The sequence below is a fragment of the Camelina sativa genome, chromosome 12, assembly GCF_030686135.1.
Source record: "Camelina sativa cultivar CO46 ecotype springtype chromosome 12, ASM3068613v1".
In the NCBI taxonomy this organism is placed as follows: Eukaryota; Viridiplantae; Streptophyta; class Magnoliopsida; order Brassicales; family Brassicaceae; genus Camelina; species Camelina sativa.
Genome location: NC_141891.1, coordinates 6,383,527 through 6,398,438, shown reverse-complemented (window position 1 = coordinate 6,398,438; position 14,912 = coordinate 6,383,527). Strand labels below are relative to the sequence as shown.

The window sequence follows — 14,912 nt, the reverse complement described above, 5'->3', positions numbered from 1 at the left end:
TGCTTCGACTCTACTCTCTATCTTACTCTAAATTAGAGTAAATGGTAGGATTACTCTATATTCAACTTTAATTTTTTACACTTACTCTATTTTAGAGTCAAGAATAGAGTAAAAAATTAGAGGTAGTCTTTGCACAAATAAGGTTTGTATAGAGACCATATATCAAACATTCAAAATGAAAATTGAGTATTAAAAATTATTTACAAATATTACGAGATAAATCTCATCTTGTCCTACATCTTTTCCAAAGCTTTAATATATGGATGCGATCAAGACTTATATGACATTCGCTAAATTTCTATAACCAAAAAATTATTATGAAACTCAGTAACGATGAAAATAAATAAATAAAAATTATGTTTTAGTGTCAATAGTAAAGAAAAGTAATTGATAAATATTGATCTTTCTGCAGGTAGTTTTACAAATTTATATTTTATTTAACTCAATCTTGATTTTTTTACTCCACAATATGTTACTACCGTTTGATTTTCTTCAATTAGCCTCCTAACAAATTTCTTGTAAATTAGAAACTCTATATGAATGCTGAAAATGTGTTACAGTTCTATGATGATGGGCTATTTCTAGGTCCTTAGACTATATTTTTATTCTTTATGTTCTTTTAATTATAAAAAAAATGAACTCTCCAACATGTAAATCGATGTAAAATGGAAGGAAAGACAAAATCAGAAAAAAAAATGATATCAACATTAGATACATTCCAATTAATTTTCTGACATAACTACATTTCTAATTCCAATCAATGCATTCAATTTTGTCTCATGATTTTTGCATCTTATTAAGGCGTAACGTTTGCAACTTTAATGATATGCATTTGTGACCGTGATTCCTAACTTTGAGGCTAATTTCTACAAATAACATTTAGAATCCGATTTAATGTTTAATAGCTTTCAATTTGTAATATACAATTGATAAAGGTATGTGCACTCGATAATCTTTATTCAAGATACTCCTTTGATCTGCTAATTTCCGTCAATATTCAAGAACTTTCCATACAGTTGCGGAGCCAATACCAAAATTTTAGGGACTTACAATAATTTATGAGTTTTTTTAACACGGTAAAAATGATGCAAAATTTAGTAGGGGAGTAAAATGTAGTATAATTTTCTCACGAAGTAAGACTTTTTCGTCGAATGTAGTGGCACCATGATCCGTAATTTGATTTCGTTCAATTGATCCCTCTGGCTATTGCGATTGCACGATTGCATCTCAATTTCTAGGATTTGAACGTATCGTTTGTACTTTCCAAGGGTTTCTAGGGTTTCTAATTGCGTATTTCCATAGAATCTGTTGGTTAAAATTTTACTTGCTATGATTCTCTGGAGAGTTTAGGTTTTATACTCACATCCGCTTGTTAAGGTTGAGATCGTTTCCCTCAAACCTCATGAGGCAATGTGCTCATTGGTTTTGTAGGTGTTTTTTTGACATTATGTTGCGTCTTCCTTTAATCTCTACAAGGCTCGTACTAGAATTGTGTGTTTTATGTTTGTTATCGTGTTATGTGTATTTTTTCAATGCGTTTCCTGTGTTTTTGTTTTCTTATTAAGGGGGGTTATTGGTTTAGGATTTAGAAAGAATTTTAATGACTTTAAAAGTTATGTAAAATATGTTGTTATTCAATCAAGACTTTTAAAAACTCTTTAAAAATTTGGTGTTATTGGTTGTAGATTTGTAAAAAGTTATCTAAAATCTTGATAAATCTAGTCTTATTGGATTAAAAGTCTTATAAAGTCATTAAAAGTTTTATGTTATTCAATTAAAACTAAAGAATCTTGGATTGTTAATGAATTCAAGTTTGGTGTTATTGGTTTAGGATTTTATATCATTTCCTTCATAACAAAAGTCATGAAAACTCTTTCATCAAATAGAAAGATTTTGAAAGATTTTATGAAAGATTTTACAAGATTAGGAAACACAAATCAGCAAGATTTAAAATAACTTCCTAAACAATCTCTTATAGAATCCTTCATTTTTACTTTCTAATTTTCTATGATTTTAAAAATCAGCAAGATTTTTAAAAACACAAAGTCATGAAAATTCTTTCTAAATCCTAAACCAATACCCCCTCCTTAAGTTCTTCAACTTTTATCTAAGACTTGGTTAATAATCATTTTGGTTACATAGATTGTGGTTTTAACATTTTCATCTTCTAATGTTGTTAATCCTCCTGAGTGTGACAACAAAATTCTTATGTGATGAATGATGATGGTCTTCTCTTGTTCTGATCTCAGCTTCTCGTTTCCTCTTTTAGGCATACCATTTAATTAGGAATCACAACCAACGATGCATGCGTGTTGACATTGACAACAAGAGCCAGAGTTTTTTGTTTTGTTTAGTCTTTTAATATACATCTTTCCCCGTGACTAGTGCACAACTATCGTGTTCTCTATAGAGGCTTGGGTGCACAGCTTGCCCGTGATGTTCCATTCTCAGCAATCTTATGGTGGACCCTCGAGGCAATAAGATTTTTGACATTTTTTAAACGTTTTACTACAATGCAGAGAAGAAGGCTTTTGGGAGTTGTGGGCAATGATACAAATCTAGCAAATAAATCCTAGAGTTGCTACTTATTTACAAAGAATGTTATTATCATTAAATTTTAAATTAAAATTTAAAACTAATATTTTGGGCTAAACAAAAATTCTGAAAATATCTCAATAATCAATTAATGACTAATTACAATATATAATTAAATTAATTAAAATATCTTCAATTAATTATTTACTATCCTTATAACCAAATACAATTAAAATTTTTTTTTTGAAATATAAAATAATTTTTTTAATTAAAATTATGATTTTCCTATCATCTTTGTTTGATTTATTTAGTTTACTTGCTTTAAATTATCATAAAATACATAAAATTAATGTAACTATATTTTTTGCATTTTTCGTTATTTGGATTTTGAAAAACATGCATATCTTATTTAAGCAAGGAAGAAAAATTGTGTTTGGGTATGTAGCAGGATGAGTTTGTGTATTAATAAAATTGAAAATTATATCACTAATTGTTAGTAAATCATCAGTTCATTATTTTGTTTAAACCATCGACTTAGAATATTAAGCATATCTAATTGAGTTTATTAAATTACGATTATGTAAAATAAACAAGCAGTACTATGTTGTATCACGGATTATATTATGAATTTAACAATTTAAATTGGTAAACCTAAATTTTTAAACCGGTAAACCTAAATAATATATAGATATAAGGGATATACATTTAAAATTTATAAAACATTAGTTATATATATATATATATATATTTAATTTACTAAAAATTTATATTTATATTTTATTTTTAAAAATATAGTCTTGCGGTATACCGCAGGTTAAAATCTAGTAAAAAAATTTTTTTTTTTGAAAAGTATATCAAATCATATTTTAATATCTATACAATACAAGATATATTTTAGTTAATTTATTATATTAACTAAAAATTATTAAAATATCAAATTCACATGTTTTAAATTGCTTTAGACCTCTAAATACCTAGGACCGGCCCTGAGTGCAATGATGAGTAAGAAAGAGTACGTTTGGTGGAGATGTAAGCTGAATCTCGCACCTCCCAAGCAGCATGATGGAGTAGTGTAAAGATCCCAAAGTTGCTCTGACTCTGAAGATGGCTCGAATCTGGAATTCGAGCTTGTTGTTCTGCAACTGTTTCTGGAGATCCATCTTGTCGTTTTCAGGAAGTGTGTTGAAGTCTAAGGCGAATCTTACGGACCCAAATTTGGTCTCGTGAGTGGACAAGTTGAAAGCATAGATGATTTGCCGAGCAACTTCATTGTTGTTGAAGAGTAGTAGCGCAAAAGAGCTCTCACACCTCACTTTGATCCTGTTGTTCGGGTTTTCAAAACTCAAATTCACCGACAAGTCGCTGAGGTCGGAAGACTCGGAGCTTTGGAAGTCGAATATGGGTAACTTGGGTCAGATAACAAGTATTGCCAATCATTCTCTGATTTTTTCATGGAAGGGGATTTGTAAAAAATTGGGTGTTTTTTTGTTTCATCTAATTATTTTTGTCACAAGCAAAATAAGAATCAAATCTCAAAAATGTTACTAAGTGTAAAAAATTGCAAATAAATTGATTGAATTTTACTTAAATTTTGCTTAAATTTTTCTTAAGAATTGCTAAACATTTTTTTCTCCATATTATTTATAATTTTAATATGAAATAAATAATAACTAAATTTATTTGGGTATAAAATTTGAATATCTATAAGATTTAAGGGACTAACTTGTAGTTTATAATTTATTGAAAAATGAATTAAAAGTTTTTATACACAGACACAAAAATGGAGATCTCTATTTTGGAATAGGTTGGAAATGTTTTTTTTTTTTTAATCTAAAATGAAGTTTACATATAGAAATGGTTATAGGTTGGAGATGGTCTGCTCATGTTTTTGATGATTTATTTGAAGGGAGTAATTTGTAATTTATAATTTAATGACAAATGAATTAAAAAGTCTCTAAACATGGACACAAAAATGGAGATCTCTATTTTGGAATAGGTTGGAAAGGTTTTTTTTTCTCTATAATGGATTTTACATATATAAATGGTTATAGGTTGGAGAATGGAGATGATCTGCTCATGTTTTTGATGATTTAATTAAAACCTGCTAAAATAAAAAGGACTCATAAAGAGAGCACCTAATCAATACAATAAAAGATGAAGTGTTTCTCTCCAGAGCTTGACATCTCAGCTTCAACATTGAACCAAAGACTGACACATCAGTTAAAATGGCTAGCCTATCAAATTAAAACAATTAATACATGTCAGCTCTTTTTTCCTTATGTGGACAAAGCAAATCGAAAACGAGAGGACCTCCTATTGCTCGATTTCTTTTCTTCATTGTCGTGATACCAATCTTCTTCTTCGGCGCATTTTAACCTTGGATTGACTGTGTTGTTCATCCCATGGCTCTCTCTACCAATCGGAGCAGATCCGACGCTGATGTTAGCCCCATCTTTGGTCGATCGGTTGTGGTGGATTTCTTCTTCTTCTCTACCATAATAACCAACAATGGTGATGAATCCGACGATGATGGATTATCACATACAGCCGAATCTGTTCCAGCGCTCTGTGTTTTTGATTGAAGGGATCAGAATTGACATAATTTATATAGTGTGAGCAAAGTTAAAGAATAGGCTTTGATTTCTAAACTAAAATAAAGCATGTACCAAATATAAAACTGCACATTTAAGCTAAAAAACAGGGTGTGGCATACAGAACTACTACGTAGAACGATTTGATTGTGTTAAGAAAAGTAAAGGAGAAAGAGAGGGTAGTCTACGAGAATCAGTCCATCATGCTCAGTATTACACTTGATAGCCCATGTCCTTCAAAATTTGACAGAAACATACAAAGGCACAAATTCAAGGATCTTGGTTACTCTAAAAAAAAAGTTCGTAAAAGGAAACAGAAGCAAACATACCTTGGCCTTCCGGAGACCCAAACATGTATGCCAGATTCATCCTCTGCAGTTATCCACACAACTGAATGTTTAATCCATCACAGCTAAGATATGATAATATTTTTATACCAAGTTCTACAACGATTAACTTCAACTATATGCCCGGACGATCAGCCTAAACAAATATGCACATCATATCTTTCAAAAAACCTATTATTTCTATCAATAGAGTATTATTGCGCAGTGCTTCTGGAGCTACAAGAGAGAAGTCTTACAAGTATATGTTCTCTCTAGGGATTGTAATCAACACCACGTACATGAGCATGTTCAATTGTGTTAACCTTCCTTCGTTGGACAAACAACATGGAGAAACTCAACATATACATGGGTAGATGTGAAAGGGTAAAACCAAAAAAACTAACTCTAAATTGACATAAAATAAACCCCCATGAGAGCATGTAATAACGTGGGTGAATAATATCAATGCGTAAAACCTCCTGACTGTATGCAGGAACAGAGGAGATCAACAGTGATATCATACTTCATAGTACGCAGGTCCCAGAACTGGACAGATGATTCACCAGTTGCTCCAACAGCATTTACATCATGCGGATCCCATGCTCCACCAGATAAAGAGTGCAACATCCCAGCTGAATCCTTTGACAAAACCTAATATAAACTGAAACCTGTTAACAAAAATACCTTACAAAATATCAAAAACCCCGAGAGGCAAAAAAAAAAGAGTTCGTCTCTATATCCTTATAAGTTATAGCTAAATCACCTCAGCAGACTTTTTTGAACAGTCTAAGTTCCACAAGAAAATATTTTGTTCATCCATACTGATTAACTTGTCACATCTTTGAGAAGGCCACCAAAGAACACTGTTTCCATAAGAGATAGAGAGACAGAGAGTCAGCACAACATTAGGAAATAAGATCTAAAACTTCTGCATCACTGTAGTGATAGACAGCTGAAACGATAAATGAATTCAGGTTACTGTTGTTCGTCTCAGCTCACTTTGATGTATCACTGGTATCCATTTCAGTTAAACTTTGTCTTCTCCGTTTGAATTTTGTCTAGATTTTAACCTGCTTAACACCGCAGAGCTAATTATTTATTACTAATTTTTTAAATTTTAAATTCTATTTCTTTTCCAATTTAAAAATATTTATAATAGTTTGAAACTTTTTGGAAGTTTAAATTCTTTGAAATAATTGTAAGAGATAATTAAAAAAATTTATTTTTTAAAGTGTTGGCAGTTTTAATTTTCAAATAAAATGATATAAAATCTTAAATTTGAATCTTGACAAAATCTTCTAAATATCTATATTACTAATTGTGAAACATTATATGGAAATTTAAAATCTTTTAATTGTGTTTGGTTATATGGATAGTAGAGAAAATTAATTGTGAAGTTGTTTGGATATGGATATTGGCATACTTTGTAAATAAAATAATCTATATATACATTTTTCAAGTACATTTAGCAAATAAATCCTAAAGTTGCCACTTATTTACAAGACTGCCATTAACATTAATTATTAATTTGTTTTTCATTTAATTAATTAATATTAAGTTTCTATTTTTGAAAACAAGATTTCCCACATCTTAAATAAATTTCCAAAACAATTGGAACCACTTCCTTTAACATTAAGTATTAATTTTATAATTGATTTAATTAATATTAAATTTCCAATTTTACAAAACAATATTTTCTCCATACACAAATTTTTTAAACAATCGGTCTAACCAAGAAACGAATTGATTTTCGATCTTGGAGGAGGATCCATGGCCGAGATTTTTGATCTCACCGCATTGATTTCCCCTAAAATAAATGTTCAAAATCAAATATAAAATATATCATTCAAAAAAACTAACGGTATGATTTTAAAAGGTAACAAACATATTTACCATTCAATTTGATATCTTATTCAAAGAATAATAATAAAATAGAAAAGATATTGCTTGCTCACAGATTTATTTTTATTTTGTATTACGTATTAAAAATAATTTTTACTTTCACGGATTTCATATGACGAGTTTTTACAGATTAAAAATCTTTGAATATATTGTCTGACCCGCCTAGCATGGCGGGTTTGGAATATAGAACCAACACTAAAACTATTAGTTTATCTCATATATACTATAGATTTGTAATCATAGTTTTGAAAATTAACTTATAAATTATTTAGTATATGAACTACAAAATATTACACATACTATAACATATTCTTAATATTCCAAAAAAAAGTAAAATACACATAAGAATATACACTAACATACTATATAGGCATATACCTCTGTTTAATTCTAGAGAACAAAACAAATCTAAAATTTTATATTATATCTAATAACAAATTTAATATAATTAGATTATAAACTTTATAAAACATAAGAAGAAGAAGAAATTTCTAAAGAAAATTCTAAATTAATTAGAAAAAGTTAATTAATTGAAAATTTGAAAACTAAATAAATTAAAAATTATTATTTAAAATAAAATAATTTATAACTTAGTTCCGCGGTGTACCGCGGGTGAAATCCTAGTTATGAGTATTTTTTCTAGCAAAATGTACTTCAAAAATACTATAGTAGATGTTTTCTTAAAGACTGACATATATTTATTAAAAAAGAAGTTAGTTAGTGATATTTGAGATAAAATTAATATTATTAAGCTATTATGTGCTAAGCTTTACACAAGTAATTATTTTAAAATATGACTTACAGTATGTACAAATTATGAAATTAAATAAATAGTTGAACAAAACAAGAAATTAAATAAATAATTAGGATAAGTATTTTATCAAATATTTAGATTTACCTTAACATATCACTATGGGAACTGATTTGATGATTCTCTACTTTTTTGTAAGGTTGTTTTGGCTTGGACTTCCATCCCATGATCCCAATGAAGGCATGAAAAAAAGAGTTTGATTACTAATCCTCTTGCTTTTTTAAAAGGAAAGCATGTGTGATGGAACATGACTTAAACAATATAGATTAGTTTCTTAAGTATTTGGTTTTTGGTATGAATTAAAATTCAAATACAATTTAAGAAAATTCTTCCGCTCGCGGGTGATAACCTAGTCAAATCTAATAATCTTAGAACTTAATTTTTTGAGAAATTGTCTAGCCCCATAATTTCATTATCACGTCAACGCTTCTTTAGCAGTGTTAGAAATTTCTGAAAATTTCATCGAATTCGTAAAGTCAATCAATCAAAGGAAAAAGTAGAAAATATATGATAAAGAATTAAATTGATCGATGAACCCTTTGAAGAAATTATGAAATATTGCCCCTCTCATTAGATCTTCTTAGATATGAATATTAACTATTATGATTTCCTGAATTGTAACCCTACGACGTGTAAAAACATTATTCATATTGTCCAGATTTAGTTAGCGATGAATTTTAAGTCTTCGTTTGTCGAAACATAATGTCTGTTTTCCCACGTAAGAGTTCTTTGACGATGTCATCGACTTTTCCCCGACACTGACCTATTTCGTAGTATTTTCTAATAGATTTCTTCTACATACCTTTTATTAGTCCTTCTTTTTGATATAACCCGACAAATTAACATTTAAGAAACAAAAAGGCGGCTTTTATTAGTCAACATTAAAATAGGAGACTTCTAATACCATCTTTGATACATAAATAAACTAGAGAACATGATTACATTACATGAATGAGGCCCCGAAAAGAGTTAGAAGATAGATGAGACAAAAAGAAGTAGGAAAAAAATAGTAACGCATCTCAATCAGTAACAAGTTAAAACAGTTTAACTTGATTAATCATGATGTTCTGAATTCGAACTTTTGGTAGCGACATAAAATGCTGCAAACCACTAAGGTTCGATAAAGATTTGCATCCATTACGAGCAGCCATATAGCTTTTTTTTTTTTTTTTTTTTTTTGATCAAATCGAGCAGCCATATAGCTAGTAAACACATTTTCTTATTTGATTTTGTTCATATTGAAATCTGACAACAATATACTATGCTGGATAAAGAAAAGAGAACAAAAATAATGTCTAACCTTGCATTTGAAATTGGTATATAAACCAAACAAAACACTAAGTTTTACAATTAGTATGTCAAACCTTTCAATGTGGCCACTTTGTAAATGAAGTTTTTTTTTTCAGAATAGAAACACCTGGCCGGTGAATTTAACTGGTATAGTTTACAAAACAAAAAGTGACTAATTAGTCATCGTCCATGTCTACGAAAAGTAAAAAATTATTTTCCTATATATATACTTTCTGAAATATTTTTTGATGGCTATGGATTCGTTGACCATAACGTTGAAGTATTCTGTCATATTTTCTCCAAAAGAAAGGGACTTGTAGATGTCTATTTTAACAAATTATTGCTGTGTGTACACATAGATTTATATCTCGAATATAATTGTAATATAACTAGGCGGTACACAACACCAAACGAGCTATTAACTTATTAGCCATTTTTTGTTTGTTGTATATATAGTAACTATTAGGCACACAAAAAAAATGTGGTGACCAAAATGTATATACCGTATGAGTTCAAACATAGTAATGATACATGGTACAAGACAACATGTGGAGAGGCGCCTGGGATTATTATTTCTTACACTAGTGCAACATTTCGTACTCATTCAACCCCTTACCTAGTAGTAAGTTGTAACATAATTATCTCATATGGTTTGGGACATAATTATTCGTACCTTTTGCTCCTCCCTTGTGATAATGTTTGGCATTTGTTATGATTTGGTTGTTAGGAATATATGCGTTAAAAAAGAGAATTAGGTGTTGGGTTTTAATATCTTAAGGACATAAATCATGTATTTACCGTAAATAGGAATAAGGTTGGGTTAATTTACAAGAAATATTGGAAGTTCGGAACAAATTTGATTTTTTTAAACAGATTTATAGGATCTGAAAATCAATATTCTCAAAGGTTTAAACAAATTCAGTTATTGAGTAAAACCGAAATATGCAAAATCCGGACAAATATTGCGTATCTATATTTGGAATTGGAAGCCATTCTCGTTGGGTTTTCATTGCAATTGAACACTAATTTCACTTCATGTTTTAGAAATCGCTAAGCGCTAGTCGGACAGTCGAGGTCGGCCTAGCGCCTAGCGAAAAAAATCGAAAATTAAACGAGATTATTTGGGGACTAGTTTTAGGGTTATTTTATTAAATTAACAATAAAATAAAAATAAATTGTACTATATATATGTATAATTCTGTTTATGTTAAAAAATAATATAAAACTATAGTATTGTCTTTAAAATTATGGTAAACACATAAAAACATCATTTTAAAAGAAAATTTTATGATTTTTGTTGAAAGTTATACATTAGTTATTATAAAACATCATAATCTCTTAATTTAAATGTCTAAATAACAAAAATATTTTATGTTTGATTTTTATTTGGTTCTAAAAAAATTAGTATATACAAAATTAAGCGAAATTAAGCGGAAAATAATCGGACTAGATATGCATAATCAGATAATCGATGCTAGATGAAGATTAATCATTAGCCGAGGTAGAGAAAGTGAACCTAGCGATTTTACGGGGGTGCTAGACGAAAATTTTTAAAACAGATTTTTCACTTAAGGAAATCTTTACCATTTTTGTCTATATGAAAATATATAGCAAAACCAGAAAGTAACGAATTATTCAAAATCCAAATGATTTGATTGAGAATCAGTCAACGATGAATATGTTTTTAAAAATCATATTTAGTAAAAAATATATTTTAGTCAAAGACTCATTCATAGGAATTTTATATCTGAAAAGGATAGTTTCCAAATTGATTTATTTCTGTAAATAGGAGTATTATTTACCGCCAGCATCAGAACACGAAACCCACACTTTTAAATAAACGATATAGGAAAAGGCAAAAGGAGCACCGACTGACTTAGACCTGACCCAAAAGCCACTTACTCCACCGGTCACTAGCGTGATTTGCGCCTCCTCGTGTGGTCTCGCCAAAGAGAATTTTAGTTTCGCTTTTTATAATCAACTCGTTTATACACAGATAAAAAAAACACAATAATAACACCATAAACACGTTCGTGCAACCCAAAGAAATTGACAAGAACAACAATACTACTAATTTCTTAATTAATTACTTATTTTTTCCCCGAATATTTCTCCAAAACTGTTTTACAAGCCGACGACAAACATTAAATTACTTCTCAACAAAAATCATGAAACACTAGGAAAGTAAAAAACAAAAAAAAAAAAACAAAATCTTATCAAAACTTCAGACAAAATTTGACTCACAAGGGAGATATTTGCAACCGAACCGGAGTTTGGTTATGGGGGAAAATAATAATATCACACAAGTAAAAGATCGGATATCAAAGAATCATCAAGATCGTTGAACATTGAACCAATCTCTTTGATATCGGAAGAGCAGTTTTCTCCTGTGTTGTAGTTGCTATCAAACAAGACGAGATCGTTGAAGATATCATTCTCTGATGACTGATGAATAGGAGACATAGGTTGATCGAAGATGGAGATGTCTGGTAGTGACTCATTGAAGTAGTTGTCGAGAAATGGGATGTCCAATGGAAACGAGTCATTATCAGTATTAATGTTATTATTACCTTGTCCAAGATGCCAGCTTATTGGTTCTTGTTCTGGTTCAAGAAACTCTTGTTTAACCGGTTTGATGACATGGTCATTGAGTGCATCCTCGGAGACATATGTTTGGTAGTTGAGAACCGATGTCGGAGACGATAGATGTTGAGAGTCGTCCATTGATTCTGATGTCGAAACCGATATGTTGCTCTCCGGTTCCGGTTCCGGTTCTGGTTCAGGTGGTGGTACGGCGAAGTTGGTTAGAGCAGCGGGGCCACGGAGTTTGATAGCTGCGTTGTCGTAGACGATGGCAGCTTCCTCCGCCGTAGAAAAAGTACCGAGCCAGATTCTCCGGCGTTGCTCCGGGTCACGAATCTCCGCCGCCCATTTTCCCCAAGGTCGTTGTCTGACGCCGCGGTACTTCTTCTGGGTTTGAACAGGAGGAGGAGGAGGAGGATCAACGGGGAGCCTTTTCCGGTCCTTGGTCTTAGAAGCGGAGACGTCACCGGAGGCTGAGGAGGAGGAGGAGGAGCTAGGCTCGACTCTGATCTCGTTGATGAGTCTCTTGACACGTCGTCTAGGGAAGAGAAAGTCCTCGTCGTCGCTTGATGAGTCAGTGGCGTCACGATCAATGAGACAAACACGAACCAACCTGGAGGACGAAGCACCACCACTCATCTTCTTCTCCGTAGAAGACTTTTTAGTGTACTTTCTGATGACAGTCTTGTGCTCTGTGTACTTGACTGGTCTAAAATCCATATACTCATCCATCATCACCACCACTCGTTTCTTATTCCTTCTTCTTTTTTTTTAAATAGATTCGAAGAAAAAGAAAAAAAGAAACAGAGATTCTTCTGGTGAAAAAATCTTTGAGAGAGATTTGTATAGAGAAAGAGAGAATGAGAGAGAGAGAGAGAGAGAGAATGAGAGAGTTAAGTTTAAAGTGAAGAAGATTCAGAAGTCACTGTTAAATCCTACTTTATAGGATCTTTCGGGGCTTTAGCCATAATTGGTTATATTAATCATAAAAAGAAACATATATTTTAAAATTATTTACCTTTTAATTTACTTATTATTTTCTTGAATATCTTTTAAATTTAAATAAGAGGGGATGTATGTTTTAATTGTCAAGATTCAAAATACTAGTATCTTTTATAAAAAAAAACTGATTCAAAATACTTTGGAAAACAAATGTTTTCACATAAAAATATTGGGTGAATATATTTGAAACTACATAAAAAAAATTCTAAATGTATAATTTTGTTAAATTATACTCTGTTTCTTTCATAAAAAAATGCTATTCTACTATTTGTTATATACTCATACATATTAAAAAAAATCTCTTTGCACTTTGCACTTTAATAATACATTAAGTTTATTTTTTACTTTCTTAATTAATAAACTAGCATAATAGGGTTAATTTGATAGTATTTGCTTAGTAAAATTCGTATTGAAAACAATAAATAATAATTTTATGAAGTACAGAAATAATACATTTAAAATGAAATTTTCGTAAAACAAAAAAAGTACTAATCACTTAAATAATTAAATTCATATTTGATATCAGTTTATGAAAATAACTCTAATAATGCAAAATTTAAGACGTTTGAATTTTTTACTAAAATTTAATTATTTAAAATATATTTTTACTAGTAATATTTATTAGCTGTTTTTTTTTTTCTTTATTTATTAGCTGTTATCTACCTGCTTATTTCTATTTTCTTTTCGGGAGGTTTTAAACATTCTCAAAATCGTCTCTCTCTACTCCTCCCAGTGATAATAATAGGGAAAATTAGAAATAAAGGAGGTTTTTTTAAAAATTTGGCCATCTACACATTTTTTTGAAAAATTTGGTAATATAGGTTTTAGGGTGTAAATAAAAGACAATTATATCCTCAATTATATATTCAGATTAAATTTGTTGATCAATTATATATTCAAAATAAATTTGTAAATTTTGCAAAAAATGGGAAGGAAAAAAAAACATTCTAAAATGTATTAGACCATATCTAAATAGTAATAATATCCCAATAGAAAAGAAACGTTCTATGCCAACATAGGATTTTTGGTTTGTATTTGATTTCCTACGAATACAATTGACATCCATCACACAAATATAAATGATAGAACAGACTAACAGAGGTAATTATCAAGAGATTGCTATTAAGTGGTGATCGTGGATGTATGATTTTGTTGTAAAAGTTTAAAATCTAGTTATGTTTAGAACGTGTGTATTTATTTATTTATTTTGTTTTTTTATTTCTCAAATTACTTTTTAGTTTTATTAAATTATAAAATATTTTACATGTGTTCAATTCTTACTGATCTAGTGACTTGTGAATTATAAAATAAAAAATATATTTGAACATATCTAAATAGTTTTTCTTCTAAATAATTAAGAATACACATTCTAAAATATATTAGAACATATCTTACCAATAAATACATAATCGTAACCATAAATTAAGATTATTCAAAAAATATTTACTTTCCTTATTTAATTTATTTTCTTTCTATTTTTAGAGTATTCTAAGGTTTACAGATTACAAATTATAAAATTTCTATGATTTATCTTCTACTTCTTTTAGTATATAGGGTAAAACGTAGAAAACGAATTCTGAATTGATGTAGAATGAAGAAAAACGTAGAATACATATTCTTAATTTTGTAGAACATACAAAATTCAGGTTCTAAAATTTTTAGAACAAATTTTCCGTCTAAACTTTGAAGAACATGTACAAACTGTAGAATGAACAATCTAAATGTTTCAGAAAGAGAAAAAATCGCAGAAAGTCTATTCTAAACAATTTAGACCAGAAATCAGCAATTTACAAACTAATTTTTGACACCCAAAACATTTTTTTTTTCAAATTTTTTTTACACAGTTGTATATTAACATGGGTTTTCTGTTTG

General features: G+C 29.6%; 1 pseudogene across 1 annotated transcript; it reads right to left on the bottom strand.

Moving 5' to 3' along the window:
• Positions 1-11,529: 11,529 nt before the first annotated feature.
• On the bottom strand, positions 11,530-12,982 carry LOC104730569 (ethylene-responsive transcription factor CRF4 pseudogene; annotated as a pseudogene). Its single transcript, XR_015574079.1, has one exon. The product of XR_015574079.1 is annotated as an ethylene-responsive transcription factor CRF4 pseudogene (transcript).
• Between the last annotated feature and the right edge of the window lie 1,930 nt (positions 12,983-14,912).